Below are 19,225 nucleotides of genomic sequence, written 5' to 3' on the forward strand. Positions count from 1 at the left end.
GCATCATATTCATTTCATTTCCATCGCTGCTCAGCAGTAATGATTCAATTCCCGCAAGTCTAGCGCATCGGACAAGCTTTGTCACCATTCAACTAAACTTAATGATAATCGAATTGAGCTTTTTTCACTTTCAGCAATGTTTGCTTGAAACTGAAAATGAATATTGGATAATCTCATGAACCTGCAAAGAGCCTGAATGTATACCCCAGCAAGAAAAAATTCCTTCCCGTTCATCGATTCCGCCTTCAAATGATTAAATGGGTGGTTTTCCGAAGGCGCAGCGGCTTTGAGATTCCGAACTTAGAATATTTTCGGTCTTTTTTCTATAGAAGTCCAACTTCACGCACCCATACAGTTTACAATTTCTTGTTTCTTTCGTATGTACGCAATTGCTTTTCAATGTGTTGGACCATGGTCCGTTCACTTGGTTCAGTAGCGTGGTGGCTTGTGTTGTTGATATTGCTTGCGAAGACATTCAGTTTCACCCGTGCTTCGATGCTGTGCGGACGTGGCGGTAGTTTTTCTATAGCGTCGTGCGTATGTGGAATTGACTACTGTTTCATATATCAGTGTTCTTAAGCTTTACTTACATACACACCAAAAATTTTTGAAAATTACACGAGCCAGAAACGCTTAAAGCCCTAAATTTGTTTTGACCTAATCCAACGAAGATCTAATTCTACATTATATCGGATCTAATTCACACACACACTCACAATATTTCATGTCCCATATGGTATGGATCTAATTTTAAATCATGTAGCATCTATAAGTACGAAAAATTAAATCTCGGAACTTAAATCTGTATCACAAAAGATAGAAAATTACGTGTGCCAAAACAAAAGTGCACTAGAAGGTCAATATTTTCAAATTGGCAATGGAAAAGTTAGCAGAATAGTATTGCTTATTTCGTTGTGATTTAAGTTATGTAAAATTGTTATTTTGAAGCGCAGGAGAAGTTCATCAGTAAAGCTACTAGTTAAAGTTATTGAAGGGATCGAAAGTGAATTTTTGAGTGAATTTTGAAACGGAAATTAAAAAGGGTAAGTTTATAAAATTTATATAATTTAATGTTCGTTCTTGATGCATGATGATCCTTGGTTTTTTATTCTTACTATGCGTAAGGCAGGTGGATGCTTCAGATCGATGAAACAGCGCAGTTTTATAAGGCAACCGGAATCAATTTCCGAAAATCAAGACGAATCGTATATTCTGTCCAAGCCATACGGAACGCTGGGGGCTAAAGTGCGACGATGCTCTACTGCCAACTTAACAGCTGCCCTCATATGATGCTCGAGTCATAGTGAACACATTTCCCGCATTGGAAGTTTATCCCATTTCAGCAATCCTGTCTATCAGGTAATTTGTACATAATTAACCTAATTCCGTTACAATACTTTAATAATATTCTTGACTTTTTAGCAACCAGAAGAACCCTCCGTGGATAGTTTGATCTGTTAAGACGATCAAGCACAGACTAATAGATCAAGTTTCTAAAATAAGTCGAACTTCAGTTGTTTCAGATGTTTATCAATGATTGCTTAAAAGGTACTACTAAAATGACCTAAATAATTTTGAGATTGTGCGCTGTGCTAGAGAGTAATATATGTCCCCAAGTAGAATTCCTGCGCTGGCCACATTTCCCTGAAAATTTGTTCGATAACTTTTTTGCTAAACGCATCTGCTTTGTGAACGAATATTTAATATGAAGGTAACTTTCAAGCATATTCTGAATCCACATGCGAAAGGCCAAACAAAGCTTAACATAGAAGTTCATTCTAATAGGTAGACATATCCATTCATTCAAATGCTTTGACAGAATCCTACATTAAGCTTTAGCCGTTCTTTTTTTTCAACTCCAAGAGTACAAGCGGCTTTTTAAGCTGAAAGAAGAAGAAAACAATTAGTTACAGGTTAGAGACACGTAGAGCGTAGTTCGGTTTTTCAAAAGTGAAACTTCAATTCATTGCAGTATTTTTTGACAAACTAACATTTGGCAGCTTTTTTGAAAATTCTCCCGTAGAACTAGCGCAATATTTTTACAGCTCATCTTGTTGAGGGGATGCGCAATCACTTAGAGCACCTGCCTACGCTGGAGGGAAACTTTACTTAACCAGTGCTTAACCCGGTGGTGATTTTCCAAATCGAGTACACAATCGCAACGTTAAGTGTAGATTTTTTTTCAATCAAACTCACAAGGCGTTAGCGAATAAGCGGTGCACGCTGGGTTGCCAGGTGCTCAGATTTGTCTGTAAAATCAAGACTTTTGACACTTCGTCCAGATCCCGAATACCACAGGACAACTTCAACCCCCCTCCCCCCCCCCCCCTCACACACATCGTCAAATGTCTTGTTAAGTACTAAATTTGTGATATTTCCTATAGACACTATAATTTCATATAGTCTGGCAAAGAGAATGACGGGAGCCAATCGAACTGTCATTCGCAGGAGCCAATCGAGCAAACTTTCTAAATATTGGAAAATCATGGTTGAAGTATTGTGATTCACTAACCTTTTTTGGCTTTTTGGAAACATTAACTAAAGTTTTTTAGCATAATTTCCACTAGTTTTACACCTATAGAATATACTATATTTTTCAAAAGCCATTTGCAGTTGAACTGACAAAAATAGCATGTAGTTTACGAATCTTATAAACTATTTTTTATTTTGCAACTGGAAAGAGTTATGAAGAGCTTGAACATTATCATAGAATGCTCGATTGGCTCCGCGCGAATGACAGTTCGATTGGCTCCCGTCATTCTCTTTGCCAGACTATATGAAATTATAGTGTCTATAATATTTCCTATGCACAGACACACAAAGACTTTTTTTTTAAATTGTCCAGATTTTTACTCCTCAACACCTGGCATCCCTGGGTGCACGTTCACAGCAGCGAGACTGAGATGTGAGAAATTAAGACTACTAAGACCGTTAGCACGGCTCACTGCGTAGCTTCTAAAACTTCGAAACGATGAGTTTAGAAAAAAATCCATCGCAATCACCTTGAAATCAAACGGATTTAAAATATTATCTTAAAAATAATTACAATTAATTCAAATTTAATTATTTCTTTATCATTACTGCTTTATTTGGAACCAAATCCTTAAGTTTTCCAACAAAATGTAGCATCAGGTTTGAAAAATGATGAACCCATTTTATTTTAGCAATATCGACGCCCATGGCGAAAATCTTTTCTCATTTTTATTCTGGTTTGTTTTGGTTTGCGATTCTGCATTTCTCGCCTGAGCTTTCATTACGTCGTATGACCATAATAAGGATTCACAGAAAACGTCTGTAAAAGTTAGAAAAACAACTTTTATTTTTTATTCCACATCTATAATATGTTTCTCAGACAACAAATATTCTTAATAAAAAGAAGTAGTGACTAGTTTATGTTGGTGTTAGTATTTTATATAACAGAACTCTTCATTTTTAGATTCGTCTCATACGACGTGACGAAAGCGCACGCGAGATTTCATTCTAGGGTTTGTTTTCTAGTTTGCGTTTCAACGATTTCATGTTTATCATTGGATTCCAAATTTCATCTAAATTTCTTGACACTATCCCTCGAAGTTCTGACATTCAAGCAACCGATTAATGAAGTTCAGGTATATGTATATTGTTGCCTTCAAACATCTGTGACATCAGTAACCTTCTTTTTGCGTTAATTTTCAGCTTTCGGAATTGAACTGTTCTTCGGTGCAATTAATAGCGATTCATCCATCCATGTTCATCAGCTGCGATTTGGTTCAGAATCTGCCATAATTGACTGCTAAATAGTTGTGCCCAGGAAAAAAGGAACTTAGGGTGCATTACGGCTGATCTAACGGTAAGTTATTCCTCAATTTCGTGTATGATTCCGATAGTGATAATCTCACACTTTTTTTCAGCTTTCGTTATAAAATTCTTTCAACCCAAAGGTACGCCGTGTGTTCTGCAGCGATGCGTGAACATGCTGCAACATCTGATCGACCATCGCAAGCTGCATGGTACTTTGACAGAGCTTTCTCGGTGTTGCCTTTCAGATTGTCAGGCCAAGTTTGCTTAGTTTGTCAAACACATCTGGAGGGTTACTGAATCTGTGAATTACTCAAGGTGAATGAAACCAGATAAGAGGTACGAAAATTAAATAACTGTTAACATCAAAATATCACTACAATCGCTGAGAACTTTGATTAAATATGCAATCACGTCAAACTAATGACCATTATTATCTAACAGGCCATTGTGCAAAATATTGTAAATGAGCTCATTAGTTCACAGTTTGAGGGATAACTGTACCTGGATGTTTGGGGCATTAGAAAGGAGAGTGAGAGGGGCAAAGAAGTCGAAATGTAGAAAACCAAGTCGTTATTGGTACTGTATTACAACACCCAGAACGGATAACTAAAGAGTGACAGTGTGTAGATAACACCCACTCACTCACTCACTTTTGTAAATTATTTAACTCACAATGAAGCACTGATCAAACTGACATGACACTTAGAACAAAAATTCAACCATTCTCTGTCTAATTTTTTTGACAGATTTTGTAGGTTCGCAATACCGACGTCAGGTGGCGAACATGAAAAATTTGACAAAAAATGCCCTGTAGGAAAAATGTACCTGTTTAGCCCGATTTTATCGTATAGAAATTGCCTGTTTTTTTAAGTTGGGTGGCATTTCCTAAATGGGATAGCAGGAAGAAATTCAAATCGATCGATGCGCACTCTGGAATCGATATTGCATACTGTTGGAAAAATTATCCAGAAAACGAAATCGAGTGTCCAGTCTACCGGTCAGTGATGAAAGTATTGGTTTTGTGTAAATTTAAATTTAATTTTATACAATGACGGTTCATTCATTCAAATGTAAAACAAAAATGTAAAACACCAAAAACTTAAATTTGTAATTTTGAATAAAGCTTATTTAAAATGTGAATCGGCTTTTTGCACTAGAGCATTAAAGATGACATACCTAAACTATTGCTTTCCAGAAAATTATTTTTTTTGAAATACCATTTTTCTTTGCCATATGTTTTATAGCTACATAAATTATATTACGTTGTGTAAAATTTTGGGGATATAAGCATTCGGAGACATACAATTTTAGAGGAATAATAACTATTTGCAATTATTTTTCTAAAAACTTATGTTTCCGAATATTTTTGTTACTAAAATATTACACAACGCAATATAAATTCTGTAACGATCTAAATTTACGTCAAAACAGATGCTTTACTTTTGTGCGTCTAATTTGACAGAAATTTACATCATCGATGATATAATTTTATGTTGTATGTGTCATTAAATTAATGCCTGAGAATTTATAGCTTTAAGCGTTTCTGTCTTTCTGTGGTGTAATTTTATGTAAAAATTGATGCTTCAATTTTGTGCATCCAATTTGACATAAATTCACACCAAAAAATTAATAGTGTGTATGTGATGACGTGATTTGTGATGATGTGAAGTATTTGAAAAAAAACGAGGATCGGAATATGAATGTAAGTAAACAAAAACTTTAATTATTATATTGTAAATTGAATAACATGTTTTAAATTTAAAATTGAATTCTGAAATAAGAGTTTTGAAGAGTTTTGTATTTAATAGTCTGAATAACCAATAACCAATACATTCTGAAAAAATTAACGATTCGTTTAAAATCAGCAGTATCATGCAATGAAAAATTCTGTAATTTGGATTATTTAATCCAAAAAATTAACATAATCAAACATTTCAAAATAGAGACCCCGTTCGTTTTTGGCAACACGCCCGGAATTTTATGTTGCCAAAATCGAATGTTGTCAAAATCGAACGGTTTTTTTTGTAGCTTTTTTATTTCAAATTTTTATTTCAAATTATTCAAAATTGATGTAAAACCTAATAAGAGTATAGAATTTTTCAATTTGGCTCATATATTTTAGTTTTGAGTGAATCATGTTTTTACAGCTAAAAATTATTATAAATAAGCCAAATTGAAAAATATCATGCTAATATTACGTTCAACATTAAATCTGAATCTGACATCTGAATCTGAAATCTGGATCTGAAATCTGAATCTGAAATCTGAATCTGAAATCTAAAATCTGAAATCTGAATCTGAAATCTGAATTTGAAATCTGAATCTGAAATCTGAATCTGATATCTGAATCTGAAATCTGAATCTGAAATCTGAATCTGAAATCTGAATCTGAAATCGGAATCTGAAATCTGAATCTGAAATCTAAATCTGAATCTGAAATCTGAATCTGAAATTTGAATCTGAAATTTGAATCTGAAATCTGAATCTGAAATCTGAAGCTGAAATTTGAATCTGAAATCTGAATCTGAAATCTGAATCTGAAATCTGAATCTGAATCTCAAATCTAAATCTGAAATCTGAATCTAAGTTTAAAGTGTGAACATTGAATCTGAAATTCATCTGAATTTGGAATCTAAATCTGAAATCTGAATCTAAATTTTATGAAAATTGAATCTGAGATCCATCTGAATCTAAATTTTGATTTCTTAAATAACCTTATGTATTTAATGCAGTCAAATTGCTGGATTTACCTTTTTTTGCGTTTTGCATTATTGATAAATGTTGGGATGTATATATTATTTTTTTGTATTCATACTTTATTCAAGTTTTTGTCCATTTTCAGATGAATTAAACATACACATGAATTATGTTCATAATTGTAAAATCTATTATTTTTTATAGAATATATTTGAACATTCATAAAATTTCTTTTTGAATAAATCCAGTTAATTCTACAACGAATCTGCAAAATTCGTTCGTTTCAAATCCGAAATTCCTTTTTTATGTCCCGGCAATGGTAATGTTCATGTTTTGATTGTATTTCATTTTTTACCATTGAAATAAAAAATAAATTTAAAAAAAATTCTTTTAAATTTTCCTTCCTTTTTTTCCTACTTGCTTTTAAAATACTGAAATCCGAAACTTCTTCTTCAATAAACGTATACAATAATAAGAAAGGATAAATTCAGAGAAAATCTTTAAGTATAATAATGTAGAAAACATTTTCAAAATGACAAATCAAACAAATATTACTGTTGAACTTTTTATTGCAAAGTTCTTAGAAAAACATTTTTGAAATTTCATTATTTTATAAACATAAATTTATTGCAACTTTAGAGTGTCGTTGAAATACAATGATCTCCTATCTTTTTTAAAATCTTTTGAAAAATAACTTAAATGCACTCTGTTTAAATTTTCAAAAGATTTATTTTCAATTTAATTAACCGTCATCATTTTGAAAATTTTTCAAATTTATTTATAATTAAATTCATACGATTACAATTATTTTCAATGGGCTCTGCAGAAAAGTATAGAAAAAACGACGAAAAACTGTTACAGCGCAGCTCGGATCCGAATCCCATCCTATGTATGCACCCTTCGGGCATCGTGCTCTGGTACGATGTCCGAGGGGCGTTTCTTCCGCTTTCGGAGCTTTCGGATGAATCACAAGGAACTCACTCGAAGGTCGCGTTCACCCCGGCGACTCCGGCTGCAATTTTTGTTTCAACTGCTATTTCGCAGTTTCGCTCCGGATTTATTTCGCTGCGAAGCGGAAAATTCATTTCAAAAATCGCTGGGACTGAGCACCGATGTTGCCGATTCGTGAATGAGCATGCAGAGTGCTTTCGGGATTGAGCTTTCTGTTCAGTATCAGATGAATGCAGATGGAAATGAACTGAGCGTACACTGCAGTAAATTCAATTGAATATTGAAAGCTGACACTGATTATTTGCAGCACTGTATGTAATAGCAGGCAGTAAGCAAAGCACAGTCAGCACAGTTCTCATTCAATTGGTTTCCCGTTCCCTTTCCCGTTTCCATCACAAGACAAAAGAATGCATTGAAAGAAGGCCAAACGCCGATAAGCCGCCGTTGTGCGTTTTTTTTTTGTGATTGATCGATGACAGAAAGCCTATGACAAATATACCTCGTCCTACATGAAGCTCGAATAGTACACTAGTTAAAATGCCGGTCTGGCAAGACGATTGAATTGGTAAATTGAGTTCGATTCTCACTACGGCGCTGTGGTTTTAATTTTTATTTTCTTGTTTCTGGGATGAGTTATCCAATAGGAAGGAAATCCCATAAAATGTTTTTCTTGTTTCGCTTGAATGTAGTGGTCATCATTTTGGTTGGGAGCCGAGTCCTTATGCCAGTTACGGTTTTTCAAACATACCGTCTTCGGCACAGTGCACATTTCAGCGCATTATCGGCACAGAGATATGCTAAATAGGCATTGGATTTTTGCAACCTTTTCTATGGGTGTGGGAAGAAAATGTTGCAGCTAAATCGATGTTAGTTTAATATTTAGTTGGTTCGCTTCCACTTTGCTCATGAAAAATTAAACACTATGCAAAAATAAAAAAGGAACAATCTCACCAGCTTTCTCTAGCTATCGCCAACGCCATGTGGATATAGGCCACTTTTTCTTTTGCAATAACAAATGCTGTCTGATAGCTAAATCAGATCCACGCTCTCTCTCCGTTCTTTCTCGTCTGCACAACAATATCTATCGAACTGTTATTTACGGCGTGCGTATGCTAACTCGTCTCGCTTAACACAGCTTTTCTAAAACTCCTCTAAACGAGCTCCCACTAAAATCTGCAACAAAAAAAACCAATTCAAATTTCTATTCAACCTTCTTAACCTTCTAAACCTGGCAAGGCAATCAGCGAATAATGCCCAATCACAGTAAGCTGAAAATGAACCACGCACATATACACAAACACCGCGACGCAACAAAAATGAATTGCTTGATGAACGATTTGAGCTGATTATTTTTTTCAAAAACACAATGCGAGTTCTCTAAATCGATTTCGAATATAATTCAAATAATTCTATATACAGACTTCAATTGTCAGTATGTCTTCTCCACCCGAACTAAATCACTAAATTTCCGCTTTCCGGCAAACACTTAACGAAACAACGAGAAACTACAAACAAACACGTCTGTTCCCGGCAATGGTTGGCAACGAACCTCTCCAAATCGACTCAGTCTATTAATACATACTTACTATATAAGATATAAAGTTTAATCTTTTTATATCTTCCCCCCAGTGGTACTCGGCGACAACACTATCGGTCATTATGGTGCGCAAAAAGTCATCATTTTTTGCCGAAGACAAAGCATAAGATATTTCCTTTTTTATCTCCTTGGTCTGCAAATGTTTTTATTAATGTATATGCTCATATTCAACCTTATTTATTTTAATTGATCAGTTCTTACCAACTCTCCATCGGCGAATTGAGCCGCAACCCTTTCTACATCCATTCTGGATGCGATGGGAAAAGCTCGCTTGATGGGAGTTTCGTATTTTTTCGATATAGTTGTCGTCAAGTGCTCTATTTTCACCATTCTCTCGTTTAGTCGTGTGAGTAGTTCTTTAACAATTTTTTGGTGGCTGATTAATTCCTTCTGCACGTTTTCGACTGGTAAATTAAAGATTGAAGATCAGCTAACTTAAAATATGACAATTTTTCCATACTTACTTCTGTCTAGCCTGGAGTGGAGTTTGTCGAACTCCCTCTCGAAAAACCGATTGTTTTCGGACATATTTAAATATTTATTTGAACTGTCCTAATCTAAAAAAATATATAGAGGAGAGTGAGGATACTTGAACCCTGGGGATACTTGATTCCTTAGCTATATCACGAAACAGGAATGTTCTTCAAAGATCAAATGTTCTAGAAAAATGTGCCAAATGGAGCAAAACAACTATGCTTAAAGCTCAAAATTTTTTAACATAATAATTGTTTGAGTATTGAAACTTTATTTGAAAAATTTCACGAAATGTGACTTAAACATCTTTTTTTATCACTTTAAAATGGTCCTTACATGGAAAAATTATAACCAATATATTTGTTCCAGTATATCAATCGTTCGAGCGTAATATGAACTTCATAATACCATATTTTCAAAGCAATGGAAAACTCTCAACTTTTTTTTCAGAAAAAGTTTCCTAAAATGTTGATTATGGGTACAATTGATCCCTAGAGTTAAAAACGGTATATTCTTCTTCTGAATTGATCGTGATCATTGACTACGAGATTACTGATATTTATCCAATAACTAATATTTATCCAACAATTGTCTGAAAAAAAGGGCTAATACAAGGAATATTTAAAGAAGGTAGTGCCAAGGCAGCCCTGCTCTAGTATTGGTACAGGCTGAGACGTCACAATCACGCAAAATTTGTTAATATACTAGGAAACTTATCAAAAAGATTGATAATTCGAAGAATCTGCTGGAAATTTTCCATTTTGATAACATTTTATTGTAGAGGGATTCTTGCTCTTCAAGATCGGTACAAAAAAAGTTGCATTTTAGAATATTTTTTTTATAAAATAGTCCATCGAAGTAAAATAAAAAGTTGAATTTTCCCCATTGAAATTTGCAAAACTTTAAAATTATTTCAAAGTTTTACATGAAAATGTTCAAATCAGTACAGTTTAAGCTTCTCATTGTAATAAAGTAATCAAAACACAAATTGTTATACAAAACAGCAATCTTTTATTGGTATTTTAAAAGTAAAAACATGAATTTACTTTTAAAGTAAAAACATGAATTTACTTTTACTAGTAAAAACATGAATTTACTTTTAAAAGTAAAAAAAAGATTATGCAAAAAAAACTGTACATTGCTCTCTAAATCAATGTTTTTGAGAAAAAAATCTGATTTTTTGCGATTTCTTATTCCTTATTCTTTAATTGGGTAATTTTTTATATTTTAGCTGGGAAAAATCAGTTTACGTTGAAAATCTTTTCATGCTTTTCTAATTCAAAGCAAGAAACCTTAATTTTATATTGGCCAAAAAAATTATAATTATGGAAATCCATTCGAAATTCAAAAATTCTTTGAAATCTGTAAATATTCAAAATTTTGTGTTCTGTGGCACAGATGCTGAGATAAAAGTTTCCTGTAAGTTCTGGGAAATAACAAAGTTTTTTTGTGATTTCGGCAACCTTGCTCTAAGAAAGGCATGTCAAACTCGTTTAAGTGTGCGGGCCGCATTAAAAATCTTTCATTTCCAAAAATAATATTATTTCCTCTCGGAGCAAAAAATTTTTTTTTAATATTTTGTGGCAGGAAAGCCAGTGTACTTCTGTGTAGTAGGGAATTTTGTGATAATTTAAGACGGGGCGACGCGGCCCGCGAACCCCCAGTTTGACATGCCTGCTCTAAGCAACTCATTCATAGAATAATTTTATAATAAATTCTAATTTCTTATAAATCACGATAAATAAATCTACATTTAAAATGTATGGAAACATTAATTATTTAGCTCAATTGATAAAACAATTATTTCTCAAACCGATTTCCAGTTCGAGCTCAAGTGTAAAATCAAACATAAGGGAATCGGATAGGTTTTCAATTTAAATTTAAATTTTTGTTTATTAGGTAGTACATCGGAATTTGAACATCTAAAACAACCTCTTTAAATGAAAGCTATTTATTAAAGTACGAATAGTAATGGGAATGAAGATTGATTCTTATTCTGAAATAATGACTTAACTTTATTAGCTTCATTAGTTCTCGAATTATGCCAAATAATATTAATGAAAGCCAAAAACACATTTCTTGTACCAAAAAAATTAAACTTTTTGTGTGCCTAGTTTGGTACGCTGTGACACCAGTTAATTAATTTTTGTTCTACTCGAACTTAATTTTACATCTTTCCTTTCCTTAAATCTGATATAATAAGAAATAGACAAAGGTGCTGCATACATTCAGGGGTAAAAACCGCGTGTGAGACATTAGGAAGCAGTTTATTTCGGAAGCTAGACGGTTCCACTCAAGATCATATTTCACTTTTAAAAACTACGCCATTAATTGATATTTTGATGGAAAATTTGTTACAATACCCCGAATAGGGCTTTTTAATGAGTTTTTCTAACATTTTATTCATCAAGAATCAGTTTATAACAGTCAAGGGTGACATAAAATGACGTTCAAAGTCAGCGTAGATTGATGAAAATGGCAGCAGAAATGCGTATGTTTTGAAATCTTCTAATAACATTATTTCAATTAACAAATTTTAGCAAAAATGTCAATGCTTGTATGAAAAGATATTGAAAAAGTATTTTTTTATGATTTCGATTATTTATTTATTTACATAGTATTCCGTCTCACGACATAACTTGACGAACATAATTCCTAAAATTCACTCGATCCATGGCAACCATTCTCCAATTTCTCGGGCACCCCACGTTCGCCAGATCACGCTCCACTTGGTCTAACCACCTCGCTCGTTGCGCCCTCGCTCGTCTTGTTCCTACCGGACTCGTAGCGAACACCTGTTTTGCAGGACAGTCGTCCGGCATTCTCGAAACATGTCCCGCCCAGCGTATCTGGCCAGCCTTCACCACCTTCTGGATACTGGGTTCGCCGTAGAGTCGCGCGAGCTCGTGGTTCATCCTTCGCCTCCACACTCCGTTCTCCTGTACGCCGCCAAAGATGGTTTTTAACACTCGTCGCTCGAATACTCCGAGTGTACGCAGGTCCTCCTCGAGCAATATCCATGTCTCGTGCCCGTAGAGAATATCCGGCCTAATGAGTGTCATATTCAGGATACACTTCGTGCGAGGGCTAAGTCTTCTCGACCGCAGTTGCTGTGGAGTCCATAGTAGGCACGACTTCCGCTGATAATTCGCCTCCGGATCTCACGGCTGTTGTCATTGTCTGCGGTCACCAGTGAGCCAAGATAGACAAAGTCTTCGACTATCTCCAGCTCGTCGCCGTCGATCGTGACCTTGTTATTACTGGACAAGCGGGTTCGGTCGGTCTCGGATCCGCAGGCCAGCATGTACTTCGTCTTGGACGTATTAATCATCAACCCAATCCTTCCTGCTTCGCGTTTCAGTTTGCGGTAGATCTACTCCACCGCCGCAGATGATCTGCCGACTATATCAATGTCATCGGCAAAGCAGATAAGTTGATTTCGCCCACAGCTCGTCAAATGACACCTTCTAGCGCCACGTTGAACATCATGCAGGATAGACCATCACCTTGTCGAAGCCCCCTGCGCGATTCGAACACTCAGAAATAAATAAAATATCAAACAGTTATTTTTTAGGTATTTTCACATATCTCCCTCTTTACGCACACGGATATTTCTCATGGTGTAATTACTGGGATATTTCTCACTGGGAAATATTTCTGCGATTAAAATTTATGCATTGAGAAATGTTATGGAACGACATCTGGTGGTCAGAAAAAAAAGTTTGAGCCGTAACGTAAAGGCAAACGCTTAAAGCAGAAATAAACAGAAAAAGCAAAAGAAAATCGTTTGATTTTCGTTCATGTTCTATGGTCAATGTGCATAACTGACCATAGCATAAAAACATGTGCATTTCGCTGGTAATATTACTTGCTGCAATTGATTCCATCCTTTTTAAATATGATTCAGTTAAATATTTAAAGAGAATGAAATCTGCATGCAGTCAAGTTGAAAGGCATTTAGCAACTGAAGAATCTAGCATGTGCTCATACCCGTTTAGTTGGGACTCAAACGCACAAAGCGTTTGTTTGAACAAAATAATTTATAATATCTCGGTTATTAAATTTTATGCATTGGATCATTACACGCCAAGAATTTATTCGGATGCATAAATTTAAATATCTGAAATAGTTATTTTTTAATATTTCTGGATATTAATGTCAGAGAAATATCGGAGTTATTGAAATATAATAATTTTTATATTTCTTTCATTTCTGAGTGAATGAACTCGACAATTCACCCGAAATCCGCACACAGCACCGCGTTCCATCCATCGTCGCCTTGATCAGACTGATCAGCTTTCCGGAAAAGCCGTTCTCGTCCATGATTTTCAATAGCTCTTTACGGTCGATCGTGTCGTATGTGGCTTTAAAGTCGATGAATAGATGGTGCGTAGGGACTTGGTGTTCCCGGCATTTTTGGAGGATTTGCCGTAATGTGAATATCTGGTTCGTCGTTGACGGTCCCTCCATGAAGCCGGCCTGATGACTTCCCACGAATCTGTTTGCTTGTGGCGTTAGGCAGTAGAGTAGGATTCGGGACAACACTTTGTAGGCGGCATTGAGGACAGTGATCGCTCGGTAGTTCTCACAGTCCAATTTGTCGCCCTTCTTGTAGATGGGGCATATTACCCCCTCCTTCCACTCCCTCGGTAGCTGTTCTATGTCCCAGATCCGGACTATCAACTGGTGTAGGCAATCGGCCAACTTGTCCGGGCCCATTTTGATGAGTTCAGCTGCGATACCATCCTTCCCAGCCGACTTGTTTCTATTCTGCTGGCGAATGGCTTCCTTAACTTCACTCATCATTGGGAGTGGCTCCTCTACGTCGTTGGCTACGCCGGGGATGTACATTAGACCGCTGCAAGCTTTGTATGAAAATTTCAAATTCTTAAATATTTACACCTCCCATGACATTTTTTGGTTGTTTTTGCTGCCAGAAATAGCAATAAAATTTTTGGAAGCGATCCATCCAGTCCTGAATTAGCGCAACGAGTTTTATTTTTGTATGGAAATTTGTATGGGAAATCAAAATTTTTCATTCAAAAATCGCCAGAGCTGTACTGAAAGTTCCAAAAAATATAACTTAGGATGAAAAATTCTCCTTGATTCTTGCAGTACAATTCATGGGAACAAACCAAAACCTAACTTTTAACCCAGAAATGATATTCGATGTTATACAAAATTTTTGTTTTCGAAATTTTTTATTTAATTTTAGCGTTTTTGACTGCTTATTTGAAAGCTGTGAAACCGTAGGATGAGAATAAAAAATATTAAAAAACTGTTTTGCATAGCCAGAAAATTTATTGATTTGTAAAATATTTGCAAAATTATTTCATGAAATTATTAAAAGCTCTAGCGAGCAAAGTCTACTATTTTTGAATATTGATCAATGGATTCAGATATTTTATTTTGAAATGGTTATAACTTTTTTCATAAAATTCTTAGCTGCTTGTCATGTTTGCAAAAAAATGTAGCTTCTTCTTCCATACAAAATTGAAACGCGTTGCGCTAACTCAGGAATCAACCAAATCATCTCAATTTTTACACTGATGCTTAGTGACCCAAAAGGCATCGAAAAAACATATGGGAGCAAAAAGTCATTTTTTGCAGCGGTCTAATGTACATACCTTCACCCACCGTCTTGATCTCCTGCATGTGCGCCGTTCAGGAGTTCATCGAAGTGCTGCTTCCACCTTTTGATCACCTCACGATTGTCTGTCAGGATCCCCCAACATTATCCCGGCACATTTCGGCTTGCGACACGAAGCCTTTGCGGGATGCGTTGAGTTTCTGATAGAACTTTCGTATTTCTTTGGAACGATGCAGCTGCTCCAGCTCCTCGAGCTCCTCCTCCGCGGCATTCTCTTCGTCCATCACCTTCCTACACTCCTCGTCGTTCCGTCGAATTCGCTCCACATAACCGATGACGTTCTCCGCAGCACTGTTGATGGCTGTCTTGCTGGTATCCCAACAGTCCTCGAGAGGGGCTTCGTCAAGCTCGCCCTCTGCCGGCAGCGCTGCTTCGACCGATTGCGTGTAGTCTGCCGCGACCTCAGGTTTCTTCAGTCGTGCGATATTTACCCGTGGCGGGCGCAGATTTCGTGTGTTGTTCACTACGAAGAGTTTTGGGCGCATTTTCACCATCACCAGAAAGTGATCTGACTCGATGTTGGCGCCTCGACATGATCTGACGTCGATGATGTCCGAGAAGTGCCGGATGTCAATCAAAACGCGGTCGATCTGTGATTGCGTTTGGTACGATAATCTCCAGGTGTACTTATGTGGGAGGCGGTGCTGGAAAAAGGTACTACGTACGGCCATTCGTTTGGAGGCGGCGAAATCAATACGTCCGAGGCCGTTTTCGTTGGTCAGCTGGTGCGCACTGAACCTTCCAATTGTCGGTTTGAATTCCTCCTCCTGGCCGACCTGAGCATTAAAATCCCCGATGACGATCTTGATATCATGTTTTGGGCAACGGTAGTATTGTCCAATATCATAACTATTTTATATCATAAGAGGAGTAAGCCATGACTTTTGGGCAACGCACGCGTTTTTGTTTTTGTCCCGCGAAAATTTTAATAAAATTTAATAAAAGTAGAAATTTTAGAACGAATTAGTGATAAATGTTGGGATAAGTGACCGGTGAATGTTCCCGAAGTAGTTTTTGGTCTGTTTAGAACGCTGAACCTGGTACGGAGAGTGATGAGCATGCATACATCCTGATCCATTTGATGTTACGGGAAGGCTGGTTGTTTTTTTCCAAATTATTGGGTGGTTTGATAAGTGATGTGATTAAGTGAAGGTTCCCAATATGTTTAAAAAGGAATGAGAAGTGAAAATATTGGGAAAATACTTTTTCAAGCGTGGAATTCCCTCAAATTCAACTATGTCTGCGGAGAAAGGGGCTAGTACTATGCCCTCCAGGACCATCCAACGAAAGCAGTGATGAGCCAAAACAAGTGGTTTGATCGGAGAGATGTTCAAGATAAGTCATTTTTGTTTATTTATACATTTAATTAACTAATTAGACAATTCTATTAATGACAAGTAGTTACCGTGCCAATTTTGAAAATTCTAATGTTTTGAATATTCGAAAAATGACGTTGGAAAATTTCACCGTCAACTTGTGTTAGAACTTCTACACAAGTCAGGTTGCATGTCGAAAGGTGTGTTTCCCCACTACTCAAAGCCCAAGAAGCTTCCAATTGTTACCACATACTATCATTTACAAAGTGGCGTTAGTGTGACATCTCATTCTAAAAATTTTAGAACTGTTTTTTATATGAATGCAATTTACTACCCTAAAATAAGTTAAAATTCTTCGTTAAAATACTTCAACACAAATAATCAAATATTCCAAGAAAAACATTCACATTTCAAAGTACAGGAATGTTTGTGTTGGAATATCCTGATTTGTTACAGTGGTAACATTTCAATAGTAGTTTAAGACCGATTCGGGCTCATTGGCAGTTGAAGTGAAAGCAGATGATTAATGGGGCGCTTTGAAGGTAATATAATTTATATATCACTATTTAATAAGGATTAAATTTTTGAAAAAAATCTTTCGAGCTGTAAATAAACCTCGAAAGATTTTATGTTCGATTAATGTTTTTCGTTTCTCTTTTTATTTTCAAGAGCGAGTAAAGGCGCTTTATCCTTGGTCGATGACCAGAAATGATTTTACACTGAAATCCAAAACAACCATGAAAAACAATTCTTAGAATTTCTAAATCCATTCATTGCTCACTTAATATTTTTTAAATGATTTTATTCGTAAGTTTTGTGATTTCTGTGTATAAAATAAATCATTTCCAGCCGCAGGAGAAAGGTTCTAGCTATTGGTGAAGTTGCTTCACATTATGCATGGATTTTTCATCAAGAAGCATTTTTCTTAGCATGCTTCCAACGATACTGCCCATTTGAAACGTATGGTACTGGTGGTCCACGTTTCTTCTGTTCCTGTGTTCCAGATGTCTCTGCGTTCTCTGCTCCATGGTAGGCCCAACCATTTTATGTTTTTGATCATTTTAATGTTGTTATGTTAAAATGATGAAAAGCATAAACAAAGACAAGAAGAATAATAACGTACTCTTATTATTCTTTGGGACTCAGACATAAGTTCTGGCTGTGGAAGTACGATTAGTGATTAGTGATTAGTGATATCATAACTATTTTATATCATAACTCCGTATCGTTTTAGACAATTAAGTTATTAGCTATTTAACAGGTGTATGTCTTTTGGCATTGAAAAACAATAAATTCAATTGACACCACTGCTGGGTGCCTAGCAAGGTATTGCTAGACCACTTTTAATGCCATACTTCGTGGGACACAAGCAGTGGTGTCAATTGAATTTATGGTTTATCAATCCAAAAAGACATGCACCTGCTAAACAGCTAATAACTTTTTTGTCAAAAAAGATACGAAGTCATGATATTCGACAAAGTTGTTCAGCGAGAAATTTCTTTGGAGCAATTCATAAATTGGCACAAAAGCCGTTAGCAGGCTCGGTTCCACAGAACAAACAAAAATGATGTTGATTTTTCAGTACAAAATAGTCAATTTTCTCATACAAACCTAAAAGTTCAAATTTACTCATATAAACGTTACTTAAAAATTCTGAAAAAAATCATGGATGAGTTTTGGACCAAAACGAAGCTTTTAAGACCCCAGGGTTTGAGAAATTCAAAAATGACCCCAAATCGACTCAGTCTACTGTGCACGTTGATGAGGCTGATGTTGAAGAACCGGCCCTTGATTCTCAACCGGCACATTCGTGAGTTGATCGGCCACCACCCGATGACGCGCTTTTGCATCTGATTTGATGCATTTGATGATGATTTTGATAAATACATAAACCATCATTGCCTAGATCTTAGGGAAAGTTAATGGTTCCGCTCAAGATCAGATTTCGACTAATTCCGCTCAAGATCATTTACCCTACTCCCAACCAACAAATCTGCCTACCGAGTGCGGCTTTTATAGGCGATAGAAGAGAACAGTTTTTCTTTCTCTCCTTAAGAAAAACCCGTAAGATCTGTCAAAAGCTGGGTGAAATTTCAGTTGCATTCCACTTGCACTAGTGGAAAACCATTACCCAAATTTGGCACCGCTTCCATCGAGTATTGCCAGAAAGAAACATTAGGTACTAAATACTACGAGAATTCACTGACTCATATGTTAGTAATTCAGATTCAATCTTAAAAATCGGCATTTAAACTGAAAATTTCATAAATCACACTCACAAGCAAGAAAATTTCGCACGACGATCTGGAGCGCCACGCTAGAATCTGGTTCTGATAGAAAAAAAATGTGCAAAGAAATCATAAATTTTGATGTTTCTCCTGTACTCGTACCCCCATATCGTGATTGTAGTTTTTTTTCTACCTTCTGGCACATACAAGGTTTGCTAGCGGCCATCATTGGTGCTGCCGACTTTTGATTCGTTCTCATTCGTCGTCGACAGAGTTGTGGCAGCACCACCAACAGCAGCAACAGAGGGCGAATCAAGACAGAAAAAGTAGGGCGGGACGATATAATAATCATTCCTGATGGCGAGTTACCATGATGCATGATGCTTTCGCGTCGTGGCGCTTCCGTTTGTCGTCTTACTGCTTGCCTGCGCTACGATATGAGCTAGAGTGGAATGGAATGGAAACCCCCGAGAGTTGGCGAACGAGAAAAAAAATAACACTACGAGCTATGAAAATCAGTGACGCGGAAAAA

The sequence above is a fragment of the Uranotaenia lowii genome, chromosome 2 (assembly GCF_029784155.1).
Source record: "Uranotaenia lowii strain MFRU-FL chromosome 2, ASM2978415v1, whole genome shotgun sequence".
Taxonomy (NCBI): Eukaryota; Metazoa; Arthropoda; class Insecta; order Diptera; family Culicidae; genus Uranotaenia; species Uranotaenia lowii.